The sequence below is a fragment of the Sorex fumeus genome, unplaced genomic scaffold (genome assembly GCF_029834395.1).
Source record: "Sorex fumeus unplaced genomic scaffold, SorFum_2.1 ptg000037l, whole genome shotgun sequence".
NCBI lineage: Eukaryota > Metazoa > Chordata > Mammalia > Eulipotyphla > Soricidae > Sorex > Sorex fumeus.
In genome coordinates, this window is record NW_026606094.1 from 50,693,973 (window position 1) to 50,711,989 (window position 18,017).

The window sequence follows — 18,017 nt, forward strand, 5'->3', positions numbered from 1 at the left end:
ATTTTACTGTGATTGTGCAGGAACATTTAATTTAGAATTGTATTCTTCAAGATGATAGTCTGTTTATGTTTAATCAAATTGCATGCAAATAATATAAAAACATCAGGTGTATTTATTATACTTGGTTATGACCTTTGGAATAATAATATTGGCAAGTGCTTTACTGTATTATAGGACTAATGGAGAGGTCTAGTAAAATACAAGGCTGTTTGCACACACATTCACACACATATATATGTGCATACATGTATGTGCATATATATATAATTTCTGTATAAAACTATTTAAATGAGAAAACATGCTCCAATAAATATAAAAAACAAGTTTAGTGCCATGAATGTACTAAAAACAAAGGGGCAAGTGTCTATTTCATCTATGTTTTGTGAATATTTTGTTACATCAAGGAAGAGGAGTGCTCTGTCACCACATGCAACTTCAATTGAGGGCCCTCACATCAGTTTAATTCTATGATAAAACCGAAATGATGGTATTTATGTCATGATTATGTTTGTACCTGGAAAGACTGCACTTTGCTCTGACTTACACATATGGCAAAAAAAAATCATGCTTATTTACTGCCTATAAGAATGTGTTTTAATGAAGAAAAAATAGGCAAGAAGTTATACCATTTGACAAAGTGAGTTTTCCATGAAGAAAAAGAGGATCCACTCCTAAGATGTAGTTTGAAAATCACTTCAGTCTCAAAGAGAGTCACTTTTGTATAATGATGTGATTCCTGAGTGCAAAAGTGTTAAGGATATCATGCTTGTAAACTAAGATGATGGAGGCTGAGCTATAGCTCTAGGATTGTAAAGTTATTTCTGGGTTTTAGAGTAGTTGTCACTGACAGAGCAGCCAATATATATAAGAGGTGCTTTCCCATAGATCAGGGAGGAACTCTGAGATATAAGGTAATAAAATGGGGAGACTTGGGTATTTAAATTTCATGAAATCCTTTAATATCAAGGAAGACTCGCTTTATAGCTCATGCTATTTGTTTTTTTCCCTTTTGATATTTAGTTTGTGAAATGTCAACATTAAGTCATTTGGTTGGAAAAATGCTATATTGAAACATTTTATCTTCATTTTATGACTATGAAAAACATGATTTTTCTTTCTATCAAATTAAGTCAGTGGGTATTTATTTCCCTAAAATAAATGGACAAAGAATTAAAGAAATAGGTTTAAGTATTGACATTGCTGTTTAGGAACCAAGTGATCACAGCAAGAAAACTCATGACACTGAAAATCCATGTTCTCATTTGTGAAATAGAATTAACCTTGATGGGACTGTTTTCTCCTTATTTTCCTTTTGCTGTTGTTAACATTGTGATAATAACCATGCACTGCACATACTTCTCTGTGGTCTTTGAATACTTTGTTGTGGTGTGCTGGACATCATTCAGTATTGTTGTGGCACTGTGAATCATAAACAAGTGTTACTGGGATTGCATTCAGCATGTGGGGCACAGCAAGGGCTTAAACTAATGACCTCATGAGCAGGAAGATAGAACGGGAATAAAGCACTTGTTCTGCATATGGCCGATCATGGTTGGATTCCCTAGAACTGCATATGTTTTCTGAGTACCACCAGCAGTTCTGAGTACCACCAGGAGCAAACTCTGACCGTAGAGCCAGGAATAAGTTCTGAGAACCACCAAGTGTGGCCTCAAAAAAATAGTAAATTCATATTGGCTACTGTCTTGTCATATTTTAAGACTAACAACAGTTAATGTTTCAAGATAAATTTATTCTCTTGATCTTTGTTTTGAGTTCTTTTAATGCGATTAATACTGATTCACACTGTTTCTTTCTCTCAAAATGTATCTGTTTAATGAATGAACATGAATGAAAGCTGAGAAGCTTAGTGTGGCTTTATTATCTAACATAGGAAAGGACTAAACTTGGACTAACTTTAAGTAGCAAATGAGTCTGTTGATTTCACTGTCAAGAACACCTAGATTTGGGTTTCTTCTATAATGTGCTTATTGTAAAAATAGCTTTTATGAGTCTTAAGAATTTTTTCACAGGAGACTTAGGTACCTTTCTACTTCTTAGCTTTCTAAATATGAAATTTTAAAAAAATATTAATTCAGCTTTATAGCAGAAAATGTAGCGGATACTCAGAGAGGAGAATTTCGGGACGGGCCTTCTCTGAGCATATGAGTAAAATTAAAATGCATCTTGAGGACTGGTAGTACATCAGGTACAGTGCTTACTTTGCACTCATCTGACCTGAGTTTAATCTTTGGTACCACATAATAGTCCCCTAAGTACTACCAGGTGTGATCCCTGAGCACAAAGTCAGAAGTAAGCCCTGAGCACTGCTGGGTGTGGGCCTCAACAACAAAAACAACAACAATAACAAAGAAGGCATCTTTCAATTCTAAAACACAGCTGGACTATCAACCATGGAGGTCTGAATATACTAGGGAAGTAAAAAGTAAAGAGATTGTAGCAGACATAGATAGTGCTGTACTTGAAGGACAAAGCCATCTGGAACCATATCTATACAGTAGAGGAGTGAAATGACTGAACGGCTGGGAGTCAGATCAGAGAAAAATACATACTGTCTGCCCTTTATCCTTCTTCTCCTCTTCTGCTAGTGCCTATGATTGGCAAAGCTCAGGCAGAAGGATACCCTGATTCCATCTTTTATGTTTTATTAATTTATGCCCTGGGGAAAAGAAAAGGGTAGAACAGAGAAGACTCTCTCCCCTTCTCACTCTGCTTCTCTGTAGGTCTAGGGATATATTATAAGTATAGAGCGTGCTATCCAACACAAAAGGTAGCCATATAATTTATTATATCAATGGCAACATTTTTTAATATTGAAAAGATATAATATTTTAAACAACTAAACTGGGAAAGGCTACAAAGATAGAACTGAACCAGGCAAATTAGTTATTATTGTCATCTGAAACAATGTAATAATCTCAGGTAAATGTGAATTTCCTTCCCTTCCTTTACCACTTTTCTGAGATTCTTTCCTCTTATAATAGAATAATGTAGGTGCTTTGACAAAGGAAATTAGATTTTTTAATAAAGTAATCTAGACTCAGCCTGTGGTGGCAGGCTTTCCAAATTAGTAACTATTACTAAGTCCCTTGCTAAAATCTTCCAGAAGAACACCTAAACACAAGGGTTTAGGTTATTGTTTAAACCGGAGTCCTTACTGTCATTTTTAGTAGTTCTCCTCAGTTTAGAATTCTCACTTGAACACTGAAGATAGTAGAGATAACTGACAATCTGATACTCAACAAATAGGATGTCTGTACTCTGCACAGAAGAAACTAGTAAACTACTTTTTATCTCCCCTGCTCATTAACTTTGTTTTATTTATATTTTAAAATCAATCAATATGTATGCAGTTTGCTTTGATCTGTAGCATACCTATAATTCATATTATAGTCAGAATAAATACTAGTGAATGAACAAGAGTGATTTCCAATGTCTTTATGTGTAATGCTGAACAAGAAAGTGGAAAATTAGTAATAAATACAGAGAACTTAAGAGATCAATGAACATTTTATGGCATATACTGATAATTAAATATAATTGAAAATAGTTTTAGATAAAATGATAAATATAAAAGTGAGGAAGCTCTAATTGGAAAACTATGCATGATTTATTTCTTATGCACATATTGTCAGAGATTTTTTTACGTTGTAGTTGAAAAATCAACAATCTTAGTTATATTTTCTTATCAGTATTTCAGTCTTTATTTTTATGTTCTTGCTGCTCTGTTTGCGACATTCCTGATAACTTTAGTGACTTAATGCTTCCTTTCAAGCTTTTTTAAGATTATGTGTAGGCTGTGTTTGAAATCTGCTCTTGCTCCTGGTCTGTCTTTCTTGAAAGTATGATCAATTGCCCAGCTCAGATGAGTCTCTGTGTATGTGGGTTCTTGCATTGCTCCTTTGCCATCGTTTCACCTTTGAAAAAGTTCCCTTCAGAGTGACTTGCACCTTTCCTTCAAAGACTTTCTTTTACTTAACAATTGTAAAAATCACTTTACTGACTCTAATTTGTTTGTTGTGACATGTGGTTCACTAAGCTATGGTGTCTTCCCAAATTTTATTGGAAAAAAGAGTATATTCTTAAGGAAAACTGTTACTAAATATCTAGGGAATTAATTTTATTTTTTGGTGATTATTGTTAATTAAATAAACAATTCATTAGTAAACAAGCATTCAATCTGGTCATTCGATGTGTTCTGTATAGTCAATGAAGCTTAAGTTTCCAGAGTTAAAGTGTCTGCTTAAATATAATATAAAATGTTGAATTGGGGTTGATTAAACAATGTTTTGTAGGCAGTGTTTTGTGTTACTTAACTGATAAAGTGTTATTAGAAAACCTCATAAGCTAATATAGGTCACCGCCCTAGTTAAGGTGAAGTCTTCTGAAAAGTAGAGATAATTGGCATCACTAGCTTCTTTATAACATATGTGTGCAGAGCTGGGGGGATAGTACAGATTGTAGGGTGCTTGCCTTATACACAGCCAGACTAAGTTCAGTTCCCAGCACCCAATATGGTACATGAGACACCCCAATTAAACCCTGAGTATGGCTGAGTGGGGCCACCAAACAAAACAAACAAACAAAGATGTTTGTGCAATGGTTTGCTTGTAGTTTCATTTAGTGACTTCTTAATGGAACTTTCAAGAAATTTACACAAGTTAACACTGATAAACAGTTTTTGATGTCATATATAATTATAGAAAAATATTTTTGCGCTAAAACATGTTTTTAAATTGAAAGACAAAAATTGAAGACTTTTATCCAGAACAATAACGATATAAAGATAAAACAAAAATTCATAAATAAATTTGTTTACTAGTTTATTTTTTCACCAGACACTTTCTGAGTCTTGCTATATGTTAGATGTTTTATTTTAGTTATAAGAATATAATGATGAGTGTATTCTCATGGGCATATTCTTTAATTTGATAGAGATGGGCTTATTTTCTACTTTGATAGCGTTTACACTGATGGAATTTACCTTTCAGTTGGGGATACAGGCAATAAACAATTATAGAACAAGTAAATAAAAAGTTAACCATATCAATTGCTATCAGGAGATTACTAAGGTAGGGAAAAAGCTGCCCTTTATTTAGACTAAGTCCCTGAGGCCTAATCAGTCTAGCACTTTAGGCACTAGAAATTCATGCAAGTATCAAGAGGAGAATAATCAGGTGGTAGGACAACTCAAAGATTCATTTGACTATGTAAGTGAGGATAAGTAATTCAGATTTCAGCCTACATGTTATAGAATGTAGTTGAAGGGTATTACATAGGTCGGTGATGTGATCTGAGGAACATAAATGAAGGAAGCTCTGGCTACTGGTGGAGAACAAAGAAGTAAGAATGAAGCTGGTGACAGGGGTGGACAGAAATAGAATGAAGGAAATTTTGCCTTAGAAGACTGACCTTAGAATACAGTTTACATGAATATAATAGAAACTAGCATCAGAGGGCTAAATTATTATTACTATTGTATTAATAGAACATTAATTTCATAAACTAGAGAGGGAATTATATGTACTTTTGTGATAACTTTCCTTTTCCTTCCTTAGTTTTATTGGTTTTAAAAATAGTACTACTTCAGATTTTTCATATAATTCCATGGAAAAATTCCTCATAGTTACCTCTCAATCTCTCAAATTGACAGGGTGCTTTGCAATAATCTAGCTCCCTGGACCAGTGACTAAACACATCGTTTGTAGATTTTTATGCTGCTTAGAAAAAGGGAATGATAAGTTTTCATGCCAAGTCAAAAGAAGGACAAGTATGACAGAAAGGTATACTCTTAGTAGTTCAGAAGATGAAATGACCCATAGTGAATGAATTTGATAAGAAAGAATGGATTTGAGCAAATCACCTCAGATAAAACATTACTTGTAAGTGTAAAGGATATATTACTAAAGCTCCTTACTAGAAATCTAAGGTTTCTGACAAGTCAACATTTGACAACTTGATTAAATATTGAAGAAAGCTCTGAGGAAAGGAAAAACTAAGGAAGGCATGTGACTGGCCAGGAGGGATGTTTTTAGAGTGGAAATGAACCTTAAACAGAATTAAAGTAGGAAGAAGAAAAGAGTCCATTCCCAATTTACTTCAAAAGGAAAAAACAAAAAACTCATACCCAAACCAACTAATCAAACAAATACCACATTCTCTGAACGAAACCTGTTAATTTAATAGGAAGAAAATTGGCTGTAGGATAAGGCAGGCTGAGTTTCACTCTACAGTCTATATTACATGAGAATAATTTTACAGTCTATATTATATAAGAATGACTTTACAGTCTAAATTATATGAGAATCCTTGGGCAAAATACTGCTGAGCCTCAGTATCCAAATGTTTCTCATTTACAGAATAAAAAATATAATGTCTAGCTCACAATGACCTTTGAAAAAGTGTAATACGTTAGTGATTTTTGTCTCCAAATTCCATCTTTCTATCTTAGGATCTTTGGCAAGAGAAACAATGTCTTTAACCTTTGTTTTTGTTATTTGTAATCAGTATTATTATGTATCATAGATCATTGTCCAAACCACTATTGTTACTATACAGTATTATTATTGTTGGAACTTTTGTTTAAAAAGCTTGGCCCCAAGCAGGCAATTAATGACTATCATTTTCTTCCTCCTTTTGTCTTTACTTAAGCTCCTGAATGTTATTACCACTCCTCCATTATAATAATCTTCCCCCACACCCTCAGTGTTTAAGTTTTACCTTACATTTGCATAATGAGTTATAATTTATAAATCTCCAGCATTTAAATCTTTCATCTCCTTCAGTATACCACCTCACTTACCACCTCAATGTAGATACAAATTCATATAAATCAGTTACACAAAAAAAGCACTTCCTTGCAGGTAGCTTGTTAAAGTTTTAGATGTAAACAAATGAAAAATAGTTAAAGAAAATGAGAATATAGCATATAATAGCAGCTTGCTTAAGTTAAAAATTAAAATTTCATCACAGGATTTAGAATTCTATTATTATGTCTACTTAGCAAAAAAGCTCTAAATTACTCTTACTTGAGAACAAACATAGATTAATGGTTATGGAATCATTTATTTGTATATTAGTCTAGCTGTGTCCCTCTCAGAAAATCCGTCAAGCAACCGAGAGCATCCTGCCCGTATGGCAGAGCCTGACAAGCTCCACGTGGCATATTCGATATGCCCAAAACAGTAGCAATAATGGATCTCATTCCCCTGACCCTGAAAAAGCCTCCAATATGGCACCATTGGGAAAGACGAGTAAGGAGAGTCTTCTAAAATTTCAGGGCTGGGATGAATAGAGACATTACTGGTGCCCACTCTAGTAAATTGATGAACAATGGGATGACAGTTATACAGTGATACAGTGATTATTTGTATCTTAATTTTTTTCTTTTTGTGTCAGACCTGGCAATACACAAGGGTTACTCCTGGCTCTGCACTCAAGAATTACCCATGGCAGTGCCCAGGGGACCATATGGGATGCTGGGAATCAAACCCGGGTTGACCATGTGCAAGGCAAATGCCCTACCCGCTATGCTATTGCTCTAGCCCCTTAATTTTTTTTGTTTGATATCGGTAGACTCCTTCTAATTGAGAGCAAGAAACTGGAAAGTTCAGAAGGGAAGGCACTTACTAGATTGTAATCACTGGACTTAGAGGTATTATTATTTCTCAGTCACAAAGTTTCCTGAAAGTTTGTAGACTGAAAAAGTCCAGAGGGTAGGGCAAAGATTTGTTTCCCAGAATCCCATATGTTCCCTTGTTTCCTTTAGAAGTTATCCCTGACCATAGAGCCAGGAGTAAACCCTGAGCACTACGAGGTGTGATTCCAAAACTAAAACAAAAAAAAGAAGAAGAAAAAGAAGAAGGGCAATTACACCACCTACCAGTGGAATTGGAAGAACAATCTAAAGATTTAGACTTTTAAAAAACATAACCATAGATATCTGGGAGAACTATGGTACCAACTTTTATTAAAATTTCTTACAGACAGATATAAAATATTCATTGCTAATATTAAACTCAATTTCTTTTATATTAAATCTGGTTATAATAGGGTTATTCAATTTTTTTATAGAAGGAGGTTCATTATTCAGTATCAATAATAACTTTAATTTAAGGGCATGATGAGTGCTAGATCTGTGATGTATACTATTTCATGTAATTCTCTCAAAGATTTTAAGAAGAATTTTTTCTTCCTATCACAGATGACGGAAATGAGGTTAATAGTATGGTCAAAGTCACACAGTTATATTGACAAAGAAAATTTCAATACCATGTGTTACAATTACTCATTTTGCTAGACAGAATGGTTTATTTTTCAGAATTATTATCATTATTATTACTATGCTTTCTTTTAATTATCATCACCATATTAGTGAATGTAATTCACAATTTCCAATTCACTTAATTGTTTATTGGATAAGTTTTGACCCCTTATGATATTGTAATCATTCGACTTAGAGGTATTTTTATTTCTCAATTACAAAGTTTCCTGAGAGTTTGTGAACAGAAAATCACACTTTATTGCCTTTATTGCCTGATAAACTAAATCTGTGGTGTCATAACAAAAATTTAGGACCAACAAAAACCGGCAGCTGTAAAGATTTTATATTAAAGGCAAAAAACTTCACATATGTTAACATTTAGAACACTGAAAATTTCACAATATTTAAGCATCATTGTTTATCTCCCTGGTCATATTTTTTAATAAAATCTTAGACATCCAGCTTACATTTAACTGTGTTTCAATGAGTAATCATGGAGTGGTAGCTTTGTTTCTTAACTTTTCTTTTGTGGGGTGCAGGAGGAATACCTGGCTGTGCTCAGGACTTACTCCTGGCTCTGCATTCAGGGATCACTCCTGGAGGTGCTCAGGGTATAATATGGGATGTCCGAGATTGAACCTGGCTTGGTCATGTGCAAGACAAGAAGAGCTCTAACCACAGTGCTTTTGTTTCAGCCCCTGTTTCTTAACTTTTGTTTGGCATCAGTAGACATACTTAAAACTGAAAACGATAACACTGTGCAGCAGGGTGTTTGAAAACAATGTCTGAGCAACTGATAAAATCAGTTTCACACTGGGGCTGGGGTGATAGCACAGCAGGTAGGGCATTTGCCTTGCACACGGCCGACCCAGGTTCAATTCTTAGCATCCCATATGGTCCCCTGAGCACCACCAGGAGTAACTCCTGAGTGCAGAACCAGGAATAATCCCTGTGCATAGCCAGGTGTCACCCAAAAAGCAAAAAAAAAAAAAGAATCAGTTTCACAAAATTATTGTTTTATTTTAAAAATTCATAGAAGTAGTAAATTCTAATCCCTCAGATCCTTACTTATTGTATATAAATGTCATACTAAATACTTTAACTGTTCTAAGTACATAGAACTGATATTTTAAAAAATGCTACCACATTTTTTTCTGAAATTTAAACTAAGTCATATTTTATTGTGATTTGTATAAATTGGTTTGAAGATCATGAATTTAAATTTCTTTAACAAAATTATGTTTGATAATAGGTTAGTTTACATAGTTGTTCCAGGGGCTGGAGCGATAGCACAGCAGGTAGGGCATTTGCCTTGCATGTGGCCAACCTGGTTCGATTCCCAGCATCCTATATGGTCCCCTGAACACTGCTAGGGGTGATTCCTGAGTGCAGAGCCAGGAGTAACCCCTGAGCATCGCCGGGTGTGACCCAAAAACCATACATAGTTATTCCAAAAGGATATTTTAAAATTATAAAGTAAATGACTATTTAGTCATTAAATATAAAACTGTGACTAATTTCACTAAGTTATTGATTTAATCAATGTAATTTTTTTAGTATGGCTGGAGCGATAGCACAGCGGGTAGGGCATTTGCCTTGCATGCAGCCAACATGTGCGACCCGAGTTCGATTCCTCCACCCCTCTCTGAGAGCCCGGCAAGCTACCGAGAGTATCTCACCCGCACGGCAAAGCCTAGCAAGCTCCCCGTGAAGTATTCAAGATGCCAAACACAGTAACAAGAAGTCTCATGATGGAGACATTACTGGTGCCCGCTTGAGCAAATAGATGAACAACGGGAGGACCGTGACTGTGACTGAATTTTTTTAGTCTTATAAAAAATTTATTCAGGTTCTTCCTTAGAGTCATTTGTTTTCTTATCAACAAAATTTTTTTTCTTAAATTTTTTTTTAGTGAAACACCATGAGGTGCAGTTGTAGACTTACAAATTTTTGTGCTTGGATTTCAGTTATACTATGATCGAATACCCATCCCTCCACCAGTGCCCATTCTCCACCACCACCAGTCCCAGTATCCCTCCCACCCCCCATCCGAAGGGACCTTAATATGTAAATAAGGAACCTTCCAAAATGTCACATACTGATAGGAAAAAAGTGAAGATTTTGTGAGAGGGAATAAGTGTAGTTTTTCAGATTTAAAGGGCAAGAAGGGCCTTTCTGGGAGTGTGTCACATTAAATTGACACCAAATGACAGGAAGAAGTCATATAAATATGTAATATTTTCTAAGTCTGCTGGAGTGATAGCACAGCTGTAGGGCGTTTGCCTTGCACGCTGGCCTGACTGAGCCGGGTTCGATTCCTCCACCCCTCTTCGAGAGCCTGACAAGTTACTGAGAGTATCACGCCCACATGGCAAAGCCTGGCAAGCTACCCGGGACATCTTCGATATGCCCAACACAGTAACAAGAAGTCTCACAATGGAGACATTACTGGGCCCGCTTGAGCAAATCGATGAATAACTGGAGGAGGACAGTGACAGTGACAGTGACAGTGATTTCTAAGTCCATAGTTACAGGATAGAGAAATATAGAGTGGAAATAAATGTAACTTATTCTTCTTTTGAAATGGCCAATTTCATAGCTAGTGGAAAAGAAAGCTGAATGATGAATAAAATTTTCATATTGTCCAAGCTCTGGTGAATAATGATATCTAGGGTCTGGGTTTTATTCTGTCTGTACAAGAGTGCAAAAGAGAGTTTGAAATTCGACAGTGACATGATCTGATGAAATTTTAAAAATGTATATCTAGATACTATGTAGGAAAATGATTATCTAGTTTAAGCATATAAAAGGCATGACAGGTAGTCTTATGAAATAATCTAGGTAAAAGGAGATTATGGTTCAAGAGGAAAATTTAGCAGTGGCTATGGAATAATTTGGGGCATGTTTTACAGATATAGACAAAAATGCTTGAAAATGGAGGTGGACGGGATGAGGGGGGTAAAAAGGGGACATTGGTCCTAGGAAATATATACTGGTGGAGGGATGGATGTTAAACACTGTATGACTGAAACCTAATCATGAATTACTTGGTAAGGGCTTATCTAACAATGGTACAATAAAAAATTTAAAAAATGTTTGAATTCATTGGAGTATGGAAGGAAAAATTATTCAAGATTATAGTCTGAGCAACTGTGGTATGCCAGTTGGTAAGATGAGGAGGACAGAGTGAACCAAATCTTCATTTTGGGACATGCAGCATTCAGATTTAATAGTCAAATAAGGCACGAAAGCCAGAATATGATTATAGACAAAAAGAATTGCAAGTACAGAGTATCAAGTCTAGAAAAGGTTTGATGAGTTTTTGGGCCATGAGGGAGCTAGTGTATCTAAAGCATGAAGCAGGGACCGGAGTAATATTACAGAGAGAAGGACATTTGCCTTGCATGCAGCCAACCTGGGTTCAATTCCGGGCATCCCATCTGGTCCCCCAAGCACTGCCAGGAGTGGTTCCTGAGTGCAGAGCCAGAAGTATTCCCTGAGTATTGCTGGGTATGAGCCAAAGCAAAAAAATGAATAAAAGTAAAACAATAAAATAATTATATCAATACTATTGATTTCTCAATAAAACCAGCTGATTAAAAAATAAAGCATGAAACAAAAATGACACTGGAAAAGTCAAACCATGGAGTTAGTTACAGGCTTCAGGTCATTCAGGAATTAGAAGTAATACAGAAGAATTTAGACTATTTAAAAGATTTGAGAGACTGGAGCTACAGCACAGTGGGTAGGGCATTTGCGTTGCATGCAACCTACTCAGATTTTGATTCCCAGCATCCCATATGGTCCCTCAGCACTTCCAGGAGTAACTCCTGAGTGCAAAGCCAGGAGTAACCCCTGAGCAACGCTGAGTGTGACCAAAAAAGGAAAAAAAATTGAGAGGATATCATTGCATTGTGTGTGTGTATGTGAGTGTGTGTGTGTGTGTGTGTTTTGGGTTGGGGGTGGTGGTGGTGGACTAGACCAAATTATATGAGAACATTCTTGCTCTTACTTGAAGAACAAATTGGAAGATGAATACAGTGAGTTGTGTAAGAGTCGAAAACTACTGGGAACCCAGTGAGTTATGTACAATTACACATTTTGCCACCCACAAACAATATCTGAATGTCTAACTGTACAGTTAAGGTGACAGAAAATTTATTTATAAACTAAATCAAATGCATAAATATAAATCACTTGTTCACAGTTTTATTTCTCACTAAATTTTCAAGAATGCAAGTATTGTGTATATTGAAGAAAATAATGACACTTGCTTTATTCAGAATTGGGCAAATGATTCACAAGTTTGGAAAATTTTTAATGGTAATGTAGGTTTAAGTCTAAAGGCATTTTATTTCAGAGTGATAAAATACCATTATACAAAGCGGCATAAAAATAACAAATTCAGAATCATAGATCTAAATAAACAGAAATTTTATTTCTTGTGATGCTTGATATCAAAATGGAATTAGACCTCCTAGTCTCTTAGATTAATGCATTTTTGTCCAAACACATTCAGTGAATTAGTCATGGTTACTGGTTTCAAGCTAAGTTCACTCTGTCTCCAAATTCCATATTCATTACATCATAATATTTGGCATACAAAAGTTTATTGATCACACTACTTAAATCCTTGACCAGAGATAAGTATTTTTTCTCTTTAATTTAGTCTTTTTGTGGTGAGGGGGGCAGGAATTGGGGAGTATTTGGGATCACAATGAAGGTACTTGGGGACTATTCCTTGTTCTGTGCTCAGGAAGTACTCCCTGTGATGCTCAGGGAACCATGTGGTTCTGGGGATGAGGGTGGGTTTCATATGCAATATGAGTAGAATACCTTCTATATCTCTGTAATCCCAGTGACTTTACAGTTAATAAGTATTTGGCAATTCAACCAACTTAGTGATCAAAAAAATTATAGGAAAAGACAGATACAGTAATCATTTGATTCATTCTAGGCAAAACAAGCCCTAGTTTTGACTTTTATGAAACATAAATCTAGTTGTTGGGATGTCTTGTTTTCAATATTCCTCTTATCACAAGCTTCTCCCATGTTTAGTTATTAAATGCTTAATGACCAACACAAATAGAAAACATATCAGTTTTTACCTTAAGATTTTAAACTCAATGCTTTTCTAAAAGTAGAAATGCTATTCACATTTGCGGGGTTTTGTTTTTGTGTTTGTTTGTTTGTTTGATTTTGCCTTTATGAAAATGCACCTACTAAGATGTTCATCATTTTTTTCATTAAAATTGTTTTTAAAAAATGTCTTAATGTGATTATTTTCTTTCAAAAATACCAGGATCTAAAGCAATAGACAATGGGTAGGGTCTTGCATGTGGCCTTGCCAAGTTTGATCCGTGGCACCATGAGTGGTCCCATGAGCTCACCAGGAGTGATTCCTGTGCACAGTCCCAGGAATAAGTGCTGAGCACAGCAGGGTGTGGTCTCAAAACAAAATTTTAAAAAAGAAAATCATACCAGCCCCAACACTATTATTCTATAGATTAACTGAGAAGGATTTGCACTGATAGCAATTCTCATACACAAAGATAATCTTGAGGACCATTGAGATGGCTCAAAGAACTAATACACATGATTTACATGCAGGAGACCTGGGTTCTGTCTTAGCACTTCATGGTCACATGATCAAGGCAGGGAACAATGGCTTTTATTTTTTATTTTTATTTTTTTGCTTTCTGGGTCACACCTGGTGATACACAGGGATTACTCTTGGCTCATGCACTCAGGAGTTACTCCTGGTGATTCTCAGTGGACCAAACGGGATGCTGGGAATCAAACCTGGGTTGGCCGTGTGCAAGACAAATGCCCTACCTGCTATAATATCAATGCAGCCCCTTCCCTCCCACTGCCCCCCAGAACAACTTTTAAATGATATACGGGGAGTAGCTCCTGAGTACTATCAACACTGCAACATTTCTTCCCTATAGAGAATGCAAAACCATTTAAATTAAATAAAATTATTATTATTTTCATCATTATTATTATTTCAGTATTTTTGCATCACATTCAGCTGTGCACAGGGCTTGTTCCTGGTTCTGTTCTCAGATATCATCCCTGGTGGTGCTTAGGGACTCACACACACACACACACACACGTGTGTGTGCGTGTGTGTATGTGTGTGTTTGTGTGCTTGGCATTAAATCTGGGTCAGCTGCCTGCAAGGCAAGTGCCTTAACTCAGTGACTACCCTGTCTATGCAATCAGGAATTACTCCCCGTGGTACTTGAGGGAACATATGGGATGCCTGGGATTGAATCTGGGTTGACTGCATATAATTCAAGTCCCTACCCACTGTACTATTGCTCTGCCTCATCTCCATTTTTGATCTTTAATAATTTGCAACATTTAAGAAAAATTTTTGATAATATATTAATAATACTTTATAATTATCAGGGAGTTTATATAGTATTTTATAACAGGGAAATACAAGTTAAAATGCCACATCTTCTTTGTTTGGGCCACTTTGCAAAGTAATTGACATGGTACTAAAAGATTGATCTTTAATCCTTCACTTTCATTGCGAAGCAGTGGTTAGTTTGGATGCACCACATCATAGCATATTTCTTAATCTTCAAGTTGCACCTTGCATTTCATGGTGATTTGTGTTTGGCTTTGTCTTATGGATAGAAAGAGAATATCCACTTACTGTGTTGAAGATATAAAAGAAATTAATTACACTGCCTGTGGTTACTATCTGCACAGAATCAAATTACTTGGTCTAGGAAATATTTCATCTGTTAAAAATCCAGTGTGGACTAGAGATACTGCACCTCAACCAAATAAATGGTGAAACCTCAAGATAAATTTACTTTTCATTACTCTGCCTTTGAAAGGCAGAGAGCGTGTGCCCACAGAGCTCTCCAGTAAGGCTCTACAGAAACTGTCACCCTTTGTCACACAGGTTTGTAAAGTATTCCTATTTGAGAGCATTTATGAATGGTTTTGCTGTTTTTTAACAGGCATAATGTTGTGAAGTAATGCTACATATGCCTGGGAAGGCAGTTTGATGACTTTTATTTACCTTTTTGCATCAATTTCTGGCAAGGCACAAATGAAATTCCTTTTCTAAAATTAAATTCCACTTCATTTCTGTCTTTAACCCATAAAGGATGAAACATTATTTGTTTCTTGGACAGTTTCTGTACTGTATCATCTTTCATTACTTTTATAAATTCTGACATAAATGTTTTAGCTCTTTGGCCTTGGCTTCTAACTGCCTATTAAGGAGTTCAATGTCTGGCTTTTGATAATATAAAAACCTCAAATGTTGCTTTACCTGCAATTAAAAAGTACTTTAGAGGAAACATTAGGGTGCGATATCATCTTTCTTTTACTATATTTGATACTTCACATAGTTTTGTTTCTTAATGTCTGTGAAAGAACACTTTCGGCAGGTCCTTTCAATAGATCTGGCCCTAAATCCCTGATTTCTGGACATTGCCACCTAGATGCCCCAAATCATCATATTTTTGAATGATATACCTTCCCATGCTTTCTTCAATATTGAAGTTGGAAAATTCTGTGCCTTGAAACAATCTAGTACACCACCTGTTTTTGTATGGCTGTAAGAGATGATAATAGTTTTTATTATTGAATATGTCAAATTAAAAAAAGCAGCATGTAAAACATGTGAAAATCAGATTAAATTTATATGTAAATGTCCATAAAAATGCTTGATAAGCCACAATTATTTGTTGATATATTTCCTATGGCTGCTTTTGTGTAATAAAAGCAGAACTGAATTATGAGGAAAAACTTCTGACTCTTTAGGACTCGGGGTGCAAGGGGTACTGGGATCATTGGTGGTGGAGTATGGGAACTGGTGGAGGGATGGGCACTTGATCATTGTGTAACTGAAACCCAAGAAAGTTTGTAAGTCTACAACTGTACCTCATAGTTTTTCACTAATTAAAAAAAAATCACCAGAGCTAACTGCCTTCTGAATAAAAAGTTTGCTAACTCCTGTTCAGTTTGAATGGTAGATCTCACCATTTTATTCATTTGTGTGTGGGGGGGTGCACACCCGGCAATGCACAGGGGTTACTCCTGGTTCTGCACTCAGGAATTACACTGGGCGGTGCTTAGGGCACCATATGGGATGCTGGGAATCGAACCCAGGTCGGCCGTTTGCAAGGCAAACGCCCTACCCGCTGTGCTATTGCTCCAGCCCCACTTTACTCTATTCTTAACTTCTCAATGCCAACTTCTCTGAATTATCTCCCAAGTTCTGCTCTTGTCCATGTGCATATTTTTGCAGAAATGTTTGCAGGCTGAAATCATTTGCAACTTCTTTACACCCATGTTTTACTTCTTTACAATCTGTTTACACTCATCACTTGACCAATAGCAAAAATTCTCTTTTATCCCACTTTCTTTCTAAGAAAAATAAAAATTTGTAATAGCATTGTGCTATTATGTGAAATTTAAAACTTGGATCATTTATCTGCCCTATTAAAAATTGAATCATTCTCTCCCATTACTTGCTTCCCACAGAATCGAGTCTAAACTCTTTAGTATGATAACAAATCCGTTCATTCATTGGATCTAATTTCTTCTCCAGATGTGTCTCCTTTGACTGTCTGTATCCTCCACTCTTCATCCCTTGCATCCTAAATTTCTACAACACAGTACTTACTGTCCTCCTGGTATGTTGGTGCCTTTCACGGCACACTGCCTTTGCAGTGCAGCTGCCTTTTTCCTTTACTGCCCTTTTACTTCTTTATAAATAGCAAACTTTATTTAAGGGTTTGAGATTCAGCTTAAATGTCACATTTGAGAATCCTCCCTAGAACCTTCAGGTAAAGTGAATTGTTCTCCCGCTGCATTTTAATACTGCAGCTATAATTATCTGTGGAGATGGTAGAGCATTCTCTCATTCTGTCGTCTCAGTGCCTAGCATTTTGTTATAAAGAAGATTGTAAATTTTTGTCATCCAAAAAGTTACTTAGATACAATTAGAAAAAATCTTTGATTTTATTCAGAAGAGATAATATTCTAAAATAATAAGAATCACATCTAATCACTTTATCTGGTCTGGAATGGAATTCTGAATCTTTCTGCTAATAGAAATCTCTGATAGATGTTTCCAGGGGTTTGTTTATTAATTTTATAAATCTCAATATTCCAAGTTATTGAAAAATATATTGATTTATCTATTATTAGCTCTCCAAATAATTATACATTACCTATATGTAGAAAACAAACAACAGATTAAAAATTGCACTTGTTTTGCATTGGCGTACTATTTGTTTATTTAGTAACTATTTCTGCAGGCAATATCTAAAGCTGTAAATTCAGTTTTAAAGAAGAACATATTATATAAAAATAATGTGCCTATGATTTGATATTTGAACTGCCTGTTCATTTGGAGAATTATCTATGTTCCTGATATGCGATCATTCTCTTTGGTTATTGTCCTTGAATTCACATTTTTGCTTGTTAGCATCTCTGTAGAAGGCTAAATACTGGTTTACTGAGCTATTTGTTCCCTGCAAATACTGGTTGTATGAGAAAGACTATAAAACCATAAAACTGTCTGAAGGAAGATTTTGATATTATATACGAGTTTCATTCATCTATTCTTTTCTTGGTTTCGTTTAGTGTGGGTAATAAGAGCAAGAAAATCTTATGATTATATAGTACTCCATACGATTCAAAGTGTTTTCATCTATATTACATCTCCTGGAAAGAGGCATGGATGGTATTGTTACTG

General features: G+C 35.5%; 1 protein-coding gene across 1 annotated transcript in view; it reads left to right on the top strand.

The window, feature by feature from the left end:
* Positions 1–18,017, top strand: part of NXPH1 (neurexophilin 1) — a 346,233-nt gene that overhangs the window by 288,203 nt on the left and 40,013 nt on the right. The gene's annotated exons all lie outside the window — the stretch shown is intronic.